Consider the following 14,442-nt stretch of genomic DNA (forward strand, 5'->3'; position numbering starts at 1 on the left):
TAATATAGTGTGTTTGCTTCCCTATGTGACTGGATTAACAGGCTTTCGAGCTACAGTGTTTAATTATACTTTGTTGATCCTGGCCATCACATTAGGGTCGTTTTATAATTTCCTGTGCCCTTATTGTTTTTCTTGCTTTGTATTTACCTTGATACATGTACTTATAATATTATCTATTTGTCATACTGTCTGCTTGTATTTGTAATTGTTTATTGGCCGAATAAAGAATAAGAATAAGAATAAGAATAAGATCCAGGCACTGACAGAGAAACTCTTGCGCATCCTAGAAATACAGAGGTTTAAAGACAATGGACACTATTGGTAATTGTCAAAGACCAGTCTTCTCACTTGGTGTATCTCAACATATGGATAAAATAACAAACCTGCGAAAATTTGAGCTTGATTGGTCGTCGGAGTTGCGAGATAACTATGAAAGAACAAAACACCCCTGCCATACGTAGTTGTGTGCTTTCAGATGCTTGATTTCAAGCCCTCAAATTCTAAACTTGAGGTCTCGAAATCAAATTCGTGGAAAATTACTTCTTTCCTCGAAAACTACGTCACTTCAAAGGGAGCCGTTCCTCACAATGTTTTATACTATCAACCTCTCCCCATTACTCTTTAGCAAGTGAGGTTATATGCTGATAATTATTTGGAGTAATTACCAATAGTGTCCACTGCCTTTAAGAGTTAGTTGGATTACTTTGTTGTAGTGCATTTCCTTTTGACAATATTCTATTGTCACGCAGAAGTTTTGAGGCAGTTAAGTATGGCACCACTGCTCATTTAACAACAATATGGCAAGATGCATTTCGCAAATACCACTGCGCAAGCGCAGACTGTTGAATGAGGTGCATTGTGGGATAGATATGGATAAAATTTGATCACCAGCTAGACCACTATGCACCTAATTCCAAGCTTTACGCACGCACCCCAGTATTTGCGAAAAGGTGTTTTACTCTGATATTTGTATCGACACTCCGGCAACCAAATGTACTCTGAGATATTAACAACACTCTAGCAAGAAACAATGTAATACTCAGCAATATTAATGGCTCTTTAATATTAGCCTTTCATAAGCAACCTTTACAAAAAAACAATACAAGTGGGAGTGGAATTCATATACCTTATTAATAAAAAATGGACAAGGTTGGACTATATCTGCTCTTCAATAACCTTGCCGGCTAATCTGGATTATACAAAGTAGGTGGAACCTGATAGAGCTTGATTGATTGATTGACTGATTGACTGATTGATTGAATGATTGGCTGATTGATTGATTGATTGATTGATTGTACAATAACCCAGGTCAGCTTGATTTTCTCTGAAGCAGCACCATTAACATAATGCAGATTTGATAACTTACGTGTTGCATAAATCCAGAGAATCGAGCTGCCGTTGTGGAGATAGCTTGCTTCACTTTACGTAGATATACCCCAATGCTCTCCGCTGAGTGATTGCTCTGCTTGGCGCATAGCAATTGAGCTAAGGCCCTGTAACAGTAATCGATATATCAATACTTATGAGCAAGATCACAACACCTAAAACAAAAGAATTTTGACAGGGAGATTCATAACAGTCACAAAACTTTTCACCAAACTGTCCGTGTTAACTGCTTTGCAGAGCAAACAGGGGTTGCCCTCAACTTTTTTTTCAACTGGCCAGCAGGACCAGTTGGCTTGATTTTTCACTGGTCCGCCAGGTTTTTGACTGGTCCATCAATTTTTTTATGTTATTTTTTTTTTTAACTAATAGTATACTGTTGTATACCAACTGCTCGATTTCCGATCGTCGCTATTTCAAAATTCAACATGAATTGCAACGTAAACTTAACTGCACTGGAAGCCATACTTTATTTATGTGTACCAAGTTATTGTGTTCGTAAGAGGGCTCATTAATGTTAGAGTATTTTATCCTTAAAAATGTAATAACAATGTTATTAAAATTAATTTAAAAACAGGTCAAATTATTTGTCAGAGCAAAATTTAAAATGTCTTTATTTAAGTAGTTTTTTTTAGTCCACAGTTTATTGTAAGCACTCGACATAAAAGTATTCCTAAGTAAGAAGAACTTTTTTATGAAGAAAAAAAATAGTGTTTTTACTATAACACACTTTAAAACCGACTGTTAAAATATCATTAACTTTTTATGTACTGCCTTCAAATCTACTGTGGGGGAGGGTTACGTGCGATCGCTCGAGTTATTTTATCATGTATAAACATTGCCTATTATTGTAGTTTTAATAAGTATTCATAAACATAATACATCGTACCAAAGTTCCCAAAATCTTCCCACTTTCGTCCAGAAAAACCCCCAACAAAAAGTAAACATCAAAAAAGTTGCAACATCCATGATGAAGCATACTAGTTAGACAATATTTTTTTTCAATTATGTGTATGGAATGGTCGGTGCCGGCGTCTGTTTTGTGAACAAAATGTTCATTTAAAAAACATTTTTAAAAGCAGCAAAAACAGCTGCGCCTTTGTTTAACACATGATTGCATTCTAGAACCCAGGTCTTTCTTGAAATCAACCCGCAAAAAACCCCAAACAACCGCGCATTATATGTGACCAAAAAAAAACAATGGATTGGAACAATAAACAAGATCGCCCAACAAAATTACCAAAAATCAGGACGGAAGAACTTTACTAAACACAATTAAATACTCCTTTTTGCTCATCCAGAGTATCCTAACTTGGTAATTTGTGTTGAATGAAGCCTCACCGTCTCGCTCGTTTTTCGTAAACACGCTAGACTCTTTTATTCCCACACGCAAATCTGCTCCATTGACGACCATGCTGCTGACAGAATGTGTTTTGCTTTGTGGTCTTCTGTCAAGGCGATTGAAGCTAGTTTTGTAAGCTATCGCGTACTTTCACCAATAGAGGGCGTCTATTCCCACGCTATCGAATATTCTGAAACGCCCTCTAGCGTTCAGTATTTCTTACACTTTCTGCCACACGTGAACTAATGCGAAGACTACAAGCCTTTGCGTTGCATGATGGGATTTTGCGCTGTGTATATGCGTGATCGTCGGAAGTCTGCCAGCGTTCAGCGGCACTTCGAGTAATTTTTATTACGTTTTACCCAAACCTTGACTCCTTGAGTGAATGTTTTTACGTTTTATTCGAGCCTGAAAATAGTACAAAAAATAGTCATAGTTCTGTAGTACCGCTGCCGACATTTTTGACTGGTCAGCCGGACCAGTTGGCAAGGTGTTTCAGCTGGTCCGCCGCGATTTCTACTGGCATTTGGCCAACGGACCTCCCTGCGTTAAGCAAATGCTGGCAAATGCAGCATTATTATTTGATTTGTTGTCTTGTATGTCCCATATTCAGCAGAACAATACCATCTAGTGGGAGGGGGAGGGGGACACGGCGGAAATGTGCTAACTAATAAACATCAGGGTGTCCAAATGGAACCAATAAGACCTGGGCAACATTTCATAAAGCCTGTTAGCACAAAAATATGCTTAGCACAGACCAATCTTGCTCAGCAGAAATTGGGTACCAGCCAAAATTCAATCAAGTTAGGATTGTTGCAACTGACGCCCCACTCAATTTTTGCTCATCAAAGAAACTTGCTAAGCAGTATTTTCTGCTTAACAGCTTTATGAAATTGCGACCACTTTTAACATTGATTTAGAAGTATCATGGCTGAGCAGTATAGTGCACCGAACTCAAGCTCTGGTGTTCATTGTCAGAGAGTGGGTTAGAGCCTCGGATGTGACGATAAGCATGGAGCAATAAACACAGCCAGACACGTGGCACTCTGAAGAAGTCTGAAATCCTTTGCCCCAGACCCGTGAACCAACTTGCACTCCAGACCCAAACGCCAAGGGACCCGCCTCCAGTAGATAGACAGTTTTTTTTTTTCCAAGCTCTCACCCACCACGTACAGCTATGAATGGCATGCAATCCAGTCCTACACGACTGGCTGTTGACATATATCCCATGTCGAAGAGAAAAAGCAACAGATGCCCATGTCTCAGAATTCATAACGACAGCGGAGGGGCGATGGGAGTGAGAAATAAGTCAGAACCAAAGGTGACTGGCTGTATATGGTAGGATAAACACTCGCCTGGAGCTGAACATCAATAATTATGTCTGACTTGTTGTAATCAATGTCTAAGAAGGTCAAAACCTCTCAGAGACAAGGAAATCAAAACCTGCACTTTGGTTGTTTTTCTGGGCGTCAGGTATGAAAAATTAATTTAGGGGAGTGTCAGCTGTCAGTCTTTTGAGTCAATATTTGCGATAGGAAGTTTTTCCTTTTAATCTCTGCTTTAGTGATAAACAAGTAATCATCGACCAGATTAATTAATAGAGTCTTATGAATTATTTAATTTTGTTTAAGTGCTTCATGCACATTATCTGCATTATAAGCCAAAGAAGAAAACAAATCTACTTCTGATAACATGCCAGCCATCTAATAAGACGAGGACATTTTAATTGGTCAAACTGAAAATTAGGTCGGCCCCCAAACAAAAATCTTTTCTACGCCGTCCAATGTAAACTGCACGATAAATGAAACATGCTGTAATCTAAGGGCAAGGCCATTTTCATTTCGCAATGAGAACTTTAAAGTTTTGAAGGGGCACCAAGTCCACTACCAAAGGAAACAGAGGCCATGGCCTCGGTGAACTCAAGTGTAATTCCAGCCCTGAAAACAGTAAATATTGTCAAACGAGCTGTATGTGTTAAAAATCAAAGCAACCTTTCTGAACACAAGTCTGTAAATAACAAAATAAAAAACCTTGCATCAGGGTTGGTAGGGTAACTGCATGTGTACATGTAGGTAGAAGCAGAATTATTTTTTCGTTTGGCCTGATGTTATGAAGAAAATTTAATGTGTGCATAAAAGCTAAACCACATTCATTGCTTGTCTGATTAATAAAGTTTCAATGCTCGTGTTTTAAACACAGAGGTTTAGAGGATGTCAGTTAATTTCTAACTAGAAATATAAACACACAGACTGAGTGAAATGTCATTCCATGTATTTTATTTCTTGTCGTTAAATTTCAAGTGGGGAATCTCATCTTGAACTTCTTCTGGGGTTTTTTCTTGTTGGTTTTTTTCTGTCTTTTTTTTTTTTTTAATAGGAGTTTTTTTAAAGATCTTTGGGGATGTACATGTAGAAAACATTTATCAAGTTTATACCAGATGGCCTTGTGGGTTCAAAATAATGTGCTCGTTGACGTTACCCCATGATTTTTTTATTATTTTAGATTTGGCAAATTTATCTTTATTCTGAAAAGTGAAAAACTGTACATTTTATTTCTTCCTCATCATTTTTTTTTTTTTTTTAAGTTTGAATTCTTTGCTCTATTAAAAATCCTTTAAAAAATAGTAACTAAACTTTGGTGGGAGATGTTGATGACTTATTTCTATTCCTTACGAGCATGATCACTTCATATCAATCATTAGCCAAAACTAACAAATAAACATGCCACAAACTAAGTAAGTAAAAAGAAAACTCATTTTTTAAGCCCTACCATCAGATACAACGTCATAAACAAAAGCACCCGCACTGTTTTTTTTTTTTAGAAAAACATTACCAGCAACAAAAATAGAATTTAGACAAGTATTTGTTGGATTTAAAAGACTTTCAATAATCTTTTAAGCAAAGTGTCTGCGACATATTTTAGAGTTTTTGTAAGCCAAATTGGCACAAGCTTGGTTCTAGAAATAAATTGACGCCTACTTGTCTGAATGTGTTAACATTCCTATACAAAATAATCCTTCCCTAACATAATGTATTTTCAAGGTTTTGTCAACTATGCAGTCATTTGTTTTGCTTATTGATTCGCAATAAATACATAAATGAATAATGATCTGGATAAACGAAACCGACAACAATAAAGGAAGGGACAAATCACTAATTGGTGGAAATTTAAAACCTATTCATCCTGAACCAGCCTCAACCACCCTGAATCAATCTGAATCATCATGAACCAATCTGAATCATACTGAATCACCCTGTCTAGATGACGAACTGTTGTGTTGACATTGATTTGATTGAATATTCAATCATGACATAAATTTTAAACGATGTTAACAAAGCAAATACCTTTTAGTTTTATGAGGAATTAAACAGAGAAAGTTTCTTACTCTCAGAAACCAAAATCTCAAAAGTAAAACCTTCTATCCAGTACTCTATTGACATGGCCCTATTTACTCAGGATTGTTATTAAAAGAACACGTTGCCTTGGATCGGTCGAGTTGATCTTTGAAAAGTGTTTGTAACCGTTTGTTATAAAATGAATATGGGTAGAAAGATGTTTTAAAAGTAGAATACAATGATCTACGCAAACATGCCTCGAAATTGCACGGTTTTCCTTTTACCTCGTCGACTAACATGGTGGGCCATTTATGAGAGTCAACCGTGTTAGTTCGCACAGTAAAAGGAAAACCACGAAATTTCGAGGCATGTTTGTGTAGATCATTGTATTTTACTTTCACAACATCTTTCCAACCATATGCATTTTATTTAAAAAACGGTTACAAACACTTTTTATAGACCAACTCGTCCGATCCAAGGCAACGTGTTCCTTTAACTTTATCATTTTATTTCTATAAATTATACACGGAAACGCAAACAGAAATCCCTAAAAGAGAAAAGGAAACACCAAAAACATAACATAGAACCGCCGAAGTGCTTTTTATGCGTAACCTGTTTTGAGAGTAAACAATTTAACTAAATATATTTACTTGATGATTGTGAAATGTTATTTTTATATTTATAATATGAGAATAAAAACCACAAACAAAAAGGTAAGGGTTCAAATCAACATCTGTAGTATGATACAAATAAAGAACACTCAAAATAAAACAATACTGTTTTCATTTTATTTTTTTTACTTACGTTTGCGTACAGTGAAGCCATTGCCATTACGGGCACCATTTGTATTTGCATCATGCACATAGCTGTACTCCAAGATGCCAGATGTTGAGCTGATATTAGAGGTGTAGCGGTCCCCCCTGCTCCTCCGATGGTGACTTGCCGCCATCTTGGACTACATCAGTGCTATACATCGACTGTATTCAAAATAAATAAATAAATTAAGTTTTCAATTCAATTCAATTAAACATTCTGTTAGTCATGTTAAAAAATACAAGTAATTCTTTTTCCTGATGTGAAAATTTAATATAAAAATATATCAAAATACCAATCAAAAGTTTATAATTTTATAACTTAAGATCACAACAGGGAAATCAGATGACTGGTAGAAATGTCAGTGTGTTATTATTCTTTTATTTTTGCTTCGGGCGGTGGATAAAGATTTAAATTGTTTAATATCCTTGCTCCTTGCTGTAAGAGCAGATGTCTTAATACTAACTACACAAAAATAACTTTAAATGGTGGTTTTAAAAAAAATGTTTACTTGTTTTCAAATAATAGGTAATTATCTCATACTTGTAAGAAAACCAACCTCAATAAACCGTAACTTACTCGTAACTTTTTCATGAAATGATCAACATTTCTGAAATTCTCAGTGTGTGGCTACTTAAAATGTCCACCAAAATGTATACAGTCCACCATACAATCTAAGCAGTGTACTAATTGTTTTCATCGATACAGGCCTACCTACATGTAGTAGTACAAGTACAACATTACTTTGGAATTGGATGTTCTGGGTGGTTTGAGATCTCTACAGGTGTAATTCACCACTAATGATTTCCCGAGTACAAATGACTACCTGATTGATCCCGCTTGGATTATTGAGTGTATAAAACTAGTGTAAGCTTATCAACATCAACTGAATAAACCACGCTGCCACACCCCACTATGACAGATAAACCTGTACACAAGCAAGCAACCTAGATAACACAGCCAACACAAACTACATCAGGTGTGCATTTGTACTGCTGTAGTCCACCTCACACCAAAAGCATGCATACGCAGTCAATGGTTTTTGTTATACCTGACCATTGAACCGAATGCAAATTTATACTTAGGTTTACACAATGGGACGCTTTGGGTAACTGAGACTGCTTCAACATGGGCCTGCGGGTCCCACTTTCGGTATTCCATTCGGCTGGTCGAGATTGCTTTAAAAAGTTCTTTGCTCTGAAGCAAAAATAAGCAAAGATCAAAGCACAGACCACAGTTTTACATGACATTCTGCCCAGTAACTTGAGTTTACAATTATCACAACTACATGTAAACTTAGCTTTTTTTGGGTTGAGCTAACCATGGAGGTAAAAATACCTCCATGAGCTAACAGACACATAGATTTGTTGCTACCAGTAGTAGGGTGACCATGGAGCTATAAAAAATACTAAGTTCAAAGGAAAGTTTCCTCCCACATCTTGAACTGAACATTTGGGCTGTTGGATGTATATTAAAATAAACACAAAGTAAATAAAAAAGTGAGATTTATATATATGTACTGAAATGTTTTACTACCAAAAGTTGAACCATGCATGTCCTGATGACTTCAGCATATTATTGTAGCACAACACAATGACTAAGTACCAATCAGCCAACACCCACGTTTAATTTTAAAAGCGATTTATTCCATGGCTTACAGACAAAAATACTTAACGTCATTAATACCTCATCATCCAAAGCCGAAAATCAAAATAATTATTTATTGTCCAATGGAAATTATGTACGGTACGAAGTGTCCCGAAGGTACGAAGTGTCCAGGGTACGAAGTGGCAAAGGTACGAAGTGTCTGACATCCTGGCACAAGCAAGTACTTTTCCCCCTTGATTTCAAACTATTTAACGCATTAACTTTATGGACCTGAATTGACCTACAGCCTCACAAAATCCGGAACAACAAGGAAATGACTTTATAGGCCTAACTTTATGTGGCTCCATGTACCTTGAATAATCCACTCTATATGGTAACTGAAAACCAAAGCCTTTGGACTCAGAAAGCCTGAAGCATGCTAATATTTGGCTCCCTGCAGTCCAGAGCTTGAAATACTCACAGGCCGGGTTGCACTAAAAACTGACAACTCACGACCCCTCACGACAACAATTGTTAAATAAGGGAATCAATGTGTGGTGAAGAGGTTTTCAACTAGTGGCTTAAACCCGCGCAGAGGCCTGGACTTGATAATTTTACCGAGACGAAGTCGAGGTAAATTATCAAGAACCAGGCCTCGGCGGGTTTAAACCACTAGTTGAAAACCGATTCAACACACTTTGATTCCCATTCATAAATACCTTTTCGAACAAAACATCAACACTTTTTGGTCAAAATAAAATAAATGCAAAAATTATAATTGTTTAATGATTTCTTTCAACACAACACCCCTCCAGCTTTGAAATGGTAAGGCCCTCTGGTAAACAACTCCTTATAAGGAGATGCTGTGCGTGTCGCGCGTATCGCGTGATATTGCACAACTGTTTCAGCCGTTGCTCTCGACCAATAGGAATGAAGAAAATGTCTTATACGCACAGGTGCAAGCTAGCGTGTCACGCCCATGTTTCAACACTTTTTACTGGTGTTATCATCCGGTAAAACAACCCCTCGTGATACCCTCTTGACCAATCAGAATGGATAAACTGTCTTAGGTATTTATGAATGCACTTTAACAGAATATTTGAACATAAATCAACCGTTTAATATATGCACAAGAGTCATATGCACCCAAATCATTTTCAAACTGTTGGAAAAATTGTATTTTTAATTGTAAAAAAAGTCAAGCGACAACATGGCAAATAAATTTGGGGTAAAAAAACACTTGCTCGTTACCAAGAAAGTTTTTATGCTAACAATTATTTTGAGTAATTACCAATGTGTCCAGTGCCTTCATAATAAACTATGTTCATCATCTCACTAATTACTAAAATAAATAGCTGTGTGAAGCCTGGCTCATACTTCCTGCGAATGCAAATTATACAATATGAATTTTGAGGTCACAAATTCGCACAAATAATTCCCAACAGTTGAGCTGTGTTCAACTCCTGTGGAACATTCACTGCAAAAACGACTGTGATTCTAAAATTTGCTTCGCATTCACATTCTCAGGAAGGGAAACATTTCCATTATCTTGCCACCACTTCTTTATTCTTTAATTAGTATTTAATCAAATAAGATATTCATTTTAGTAAATTCTGTATTTTTATATATCTAATTGCCACCTCTTTTTCGGTAATTTTTTAAATGAGTGAAACTGAAAAAGAGGTGACAATATATATAGGGAAATCTTTCCCAGTTAATTATGTAACTTAATAGTTTGCCTTATTAAGTGCTACCAACCTTCCATGTTCATCAAAACATAGTAATAGTGGTGCATATGTCGTAGTGTCATTGCAAGTGACTAAATAGTAATTAAATTTAACAAGTTGGTATTACTTTTAAAACAGCATGGAACAATTTTAAGACTGTTTTAAAAATACGACTACATGTACACCAATCCCAATGAGAGTACAACTACAACCTCTTCTACTTTGTTTCTCTCTTTGAGAGCACTGAATCTGGATAGAACTAGCTGTGCAGTGTTGGATTGGAGCCGTCAACAGTCTAGTCTCGAAGCTTTTTTTCTTGAGGGAAATTTTTTCTGTTTCCAAATTCCTGCCACCAAATATTTTCAGTCACTTTTTTGTTTACCAAAAGTAATATCTCATTAAGATTCCTTTTAATTAAAAATAAACTAGATACCACTCTGAGTTTGAATAAACTAAATAATAGGCCGACTAGTTCATTTAAAAAACGAATGAAAAGGTGGTGGCATGATACGGACATTTTTTGAGCATACAGTCACATCAAAACACAAGATCGAAGCCACGCTGTGCAGTGTGAAATGACTGATACAAGGGAGGCGAGTGTATTAATTACAACCACTACCATTCACACATGCACACACACTGGAGTTGACGGCAAGTAGTAGGACCGCACACACAGTGGTAGATGTGTTTTGAATCAAAATTTGATGTGAAAACAGAAGTAGACAACTTTCAAGAGCATTTTAATCAGCAAAATGTTTTACAACCACAACATGTCACCCATAAACTATAACATACCTGTTGATAAAAATCCACTGGGCAGCTTTTGCACTGAAATAAAAGGTCTACATCATCTTCTGTTGGCAGATTTAGAGCTGGTAAAACTAGAAATTCCGTTTCGTTCGTCTGCTCTACTAACGTCCATTGATGCTGGACTGTGCCCGCATTGGCTGTTGTGGGAAGAACTGGACCCCCTGGAATTGGAATAGTATTTCTTATTCGCATGAAGAAGGTCACAATTTTCACAAATTAATTTTGCAAGTAACATCAAATACAACCACATGTGTTCAAATAATACTCTGTGATTGGGTTTACTTTGATTAAAATTCACTCTATGCAAATACTAACCAGATTTAACAGAGGGAGAGTGACCATTTCTACCAACAGCTATAAAGCCAAACTCTCAACAGGTGTTTCAACATCACCCTCGAGAGGTCGCCCTTTCATTTATGTGTTGTTGAACTTTCAAACAATCAAAATTGGTTGCCAAACTATCCAGATGATTCGATTAGCACTGACCACACTAATTAGGTGTAGGGTAGGGTAAAAACTAACCATGAACAAACTTAACAAAATTTCAGGAAAATGTCCACTGCTGTAGTTTGTCGCCTCATTTGGTCACATTTCGAGCGCTAGATGTCACAAAGAAATCGGGGACAAGAATAATTTATAGAGGTTTGCGGTAACACCATGTAATGACCATCTCTAATGAATTGGGGTGTTCACCTTTCTATATCGTATTTCCACCATGCAAAGTTTCAAATCCTACTTAATAATAATTTTATAGTAAACTATTACATCGCCGCCATCGCACAGTACTCCAGATTCCACATAGGTTTAGGTATGGGTAGGCCTACAAGTGATTTGGTGTAGAATCCCGACCACTCTACCAACGGGAAAGCAGGGGCGGGAGGGAAGGGACGAAGTTTCAATTTACCCTCTCGCCTCCAAAGATCCGTTTATTTATTCATTTATTAAATGTTAACTACTCATAAGCCTTCCTAGCATGGTCACTACTTAACTTCAGTAGTCGCCCTCTACGCTGGCAGCGATGCATTATTCTTACATTTTGACCAACCATGAGCCGTCCGCTCATCAGGTACAACTTTAAACATTGTCATTTTTATGACCTTTGCAAATTATTCAAATATTCTTTCATTTTAGCTCAAATTCCGCTCAAATTATCCGCTCTTACAACTTTAAACATTGCAAATATTCTTTCATTTCAGCAACCTTGAGCCATCCGCTCATTAAGTACAACTTTAAACATTGTCATTTTTTATGACCTTTGCAAAATATTAAAACATTCTTTCATTTAAGCAACCTTGAGCCATCCGCTCATCAGGTCCAACTTAAAACATTGCAAACATTATTTCATTTCAGCAACCATGAGCCATCCGCTCATCAGGTACAACTTTAAACATTGCAAATATTCTTTCATTTTAGCAACCTTGAGCCACATCCGTTCATCAGGTACAACTTTAAACATTGTCATTTTTATGACCGTTGCAAACTAAATTCAAATATTCTTTCATTTGAGCAACCTTGAGCCATCCGCTCATCAGGTAAAACGTTAAACATTGCAAATATTCTTTCATTTCAGCAACCTTGAGCCATCAGCTCATCAGGTACAACTTTTAACATTGCAAATATTCTTTCATTTCAGCAACCTTGAGCCATCCGCTCATCAGGTACAACTTTTAACATTGCAAAATTAATATTCTTTCATTTCAGGAACCTTGAGCCATCTGCTCTTCAGGTACACTTTTAAACATTGTCATTTTTATGACCTTTGCAAAATATTCAAACATTCTTTCTTTTCAGCAACCTTTAGCCATCCGCTCATCAGGTACAACTTAAAACATTGCAAACATTACATGAGCCATCCGCTCATCAGGTACGACTTTTAACATTGCAAATATTCTTTCATTTCAGCAATCTTGAGCCATCCGCTCATCAGGTACAACTTTAAACATTGCAAATATTCTTTCATTTTAGCAAGTACTGCACAACAATTCCAAATTCCCGCGGTTCTAATCTGCGACGGATCCACAGGACATCCAGCTGCGGTCATGCCAGAATCGCGACTGATATTTTATCATTCGCCCTCTACCCTTGCAGCGATGCAAATAGCCTTGTCAAACTATCCAGAGAATTCTGACCACACTTCGGTGTAGGGTAAGGTAAAAACTAACAATGAACAAATAAACTAAACAAAATTTCCTTTGGTCACATTTCGAGCGTTAGATTTCTCAATGTCATCGGTGATAACAAAATAATGTTATTGTTTTAGTGTCTCCATAGACTTGTGGACAAGGCGTTTATGGTCCCACGCGCTGAGATAGTCGAGTTGCAGCGGTGCATGCTCTCTGCGCGAACTGCTGGTTGCGCGACTACTACTGCGCGCTGCCCGATGGGGAGTAGAAGTCGGCAACCAGCAATTCCAACTCGACTGTCTCACCGCGTGGGACCATTAACGACTTGTCCACAAGTCTAGTGTCTCCATCAAACTTTACCCGAGTCCTGAAAATGAAAATCCACCGGCATACAACTCGGTGAAAGTTGAACCAAAGATATTTGGGAAATGTACAAACTCCAAACAAACATCAGTAAAACAAACATACTTCGGGTGCTGATTTATTTTATAGTCAAGATTAATTTGAGCATTATTCACAGAATTCAGAACACAGTGTGAGGGGGAGCCACGTGAACGAGTCTTGAAATCTACAATTCTTTTATTTATTTTTTTGGCGGCCCAGGGTGGAATCCCTCTCCACTCCAAGAAGAAGCACCACCAAGCTGATTGAGAAACAGTGAAGAGTGTCGCCAATATCCGATTGCATTTCAGTAGTTATCCATTTTAGGTGTTACGAGCCAATCGACGCTTGTCCCTGTGTCTATAGTGGGGAAAAATCCCAAATTGTGACATGGAGGTTGTTGACTTCTATTCAAATAAAAATGTAACTGAGGTTAGGAAAAATTAACGTTAATGTTCAAATAATATGGCCAAAATGTGACAGTCCAAACATTACCATAGATTGAAGTTGACGGGTTTCAGGGGAGGGAGAAGTACAGCCAAAGAAATTAATTGGTGTTGGGTGTTGAGCTACCGTAGCTATTTGGGGGGTTCCGAAGAGCCATAATGACTCTTGTGATGGAAGAAATCGGTGCAGTGTTTAAAGGCAGTGGACACTTTCGGTAAACAATTTTATCCAAGGCCCACACTTCGTGCTTCACAACTTATATATAAAACAAAAAACCTGTGAAAATTTAGGCTCAATCGATCATCGGAGTCTGGAGAAAATAACGGGAAAATTGTTTTCGCACGTTTCGCCGTGTCATGTTATCAAATAAATCCGTAATTCTCGATATCGCGAATTGATATTGTTTTAAAAGTTTTCTCAAGAAGTAAAACATTTCATTGAATAATATTTCAAGACAAGTCTTTCACCATTTTTCTGTTCCGAAAGTGTCCAAT

At 37.1% G+C, this 14,442-nt stretch overlaps 1 long non-coding RNA gene across 1 annotated transcript; it reads right to left on the reverse strand.

Annotated features, from left to right (window-relative positions):
* Positions 1–249: 249 nt before the first annotated feature.
* Positions 250–11,112, reverse strand: LOC117291427. The gene is made up of 4 exons (XR_004519151.1): positions 10,983–11,112; positions 6,865–7,037; positions 1,367–1,493; positions 250–283 (listed from the first exon to the last, which is right to left on the reverse strand). It is a non-coding gene; the product is annotated as an uncharacterized LOC117291427 (long non-coding RNA).
* Positions 11,113–14,442: the final 3,330 nt, after the last annotated feature.

Source organism: Asterias rubens, chromosome 6, assembly GCF_902459465.1.
Source record: "Asterias rubens chromosome 6, eAstRub1.3, whole genome shotgun sequence".
In the NCBI taxonomy this organism is placed as follows: Eukaryota; Metazoa; Echinodermata; class Asteroidea; order Forcipulatida; family Asteriidae; genus Asterias; species Asterias rubens.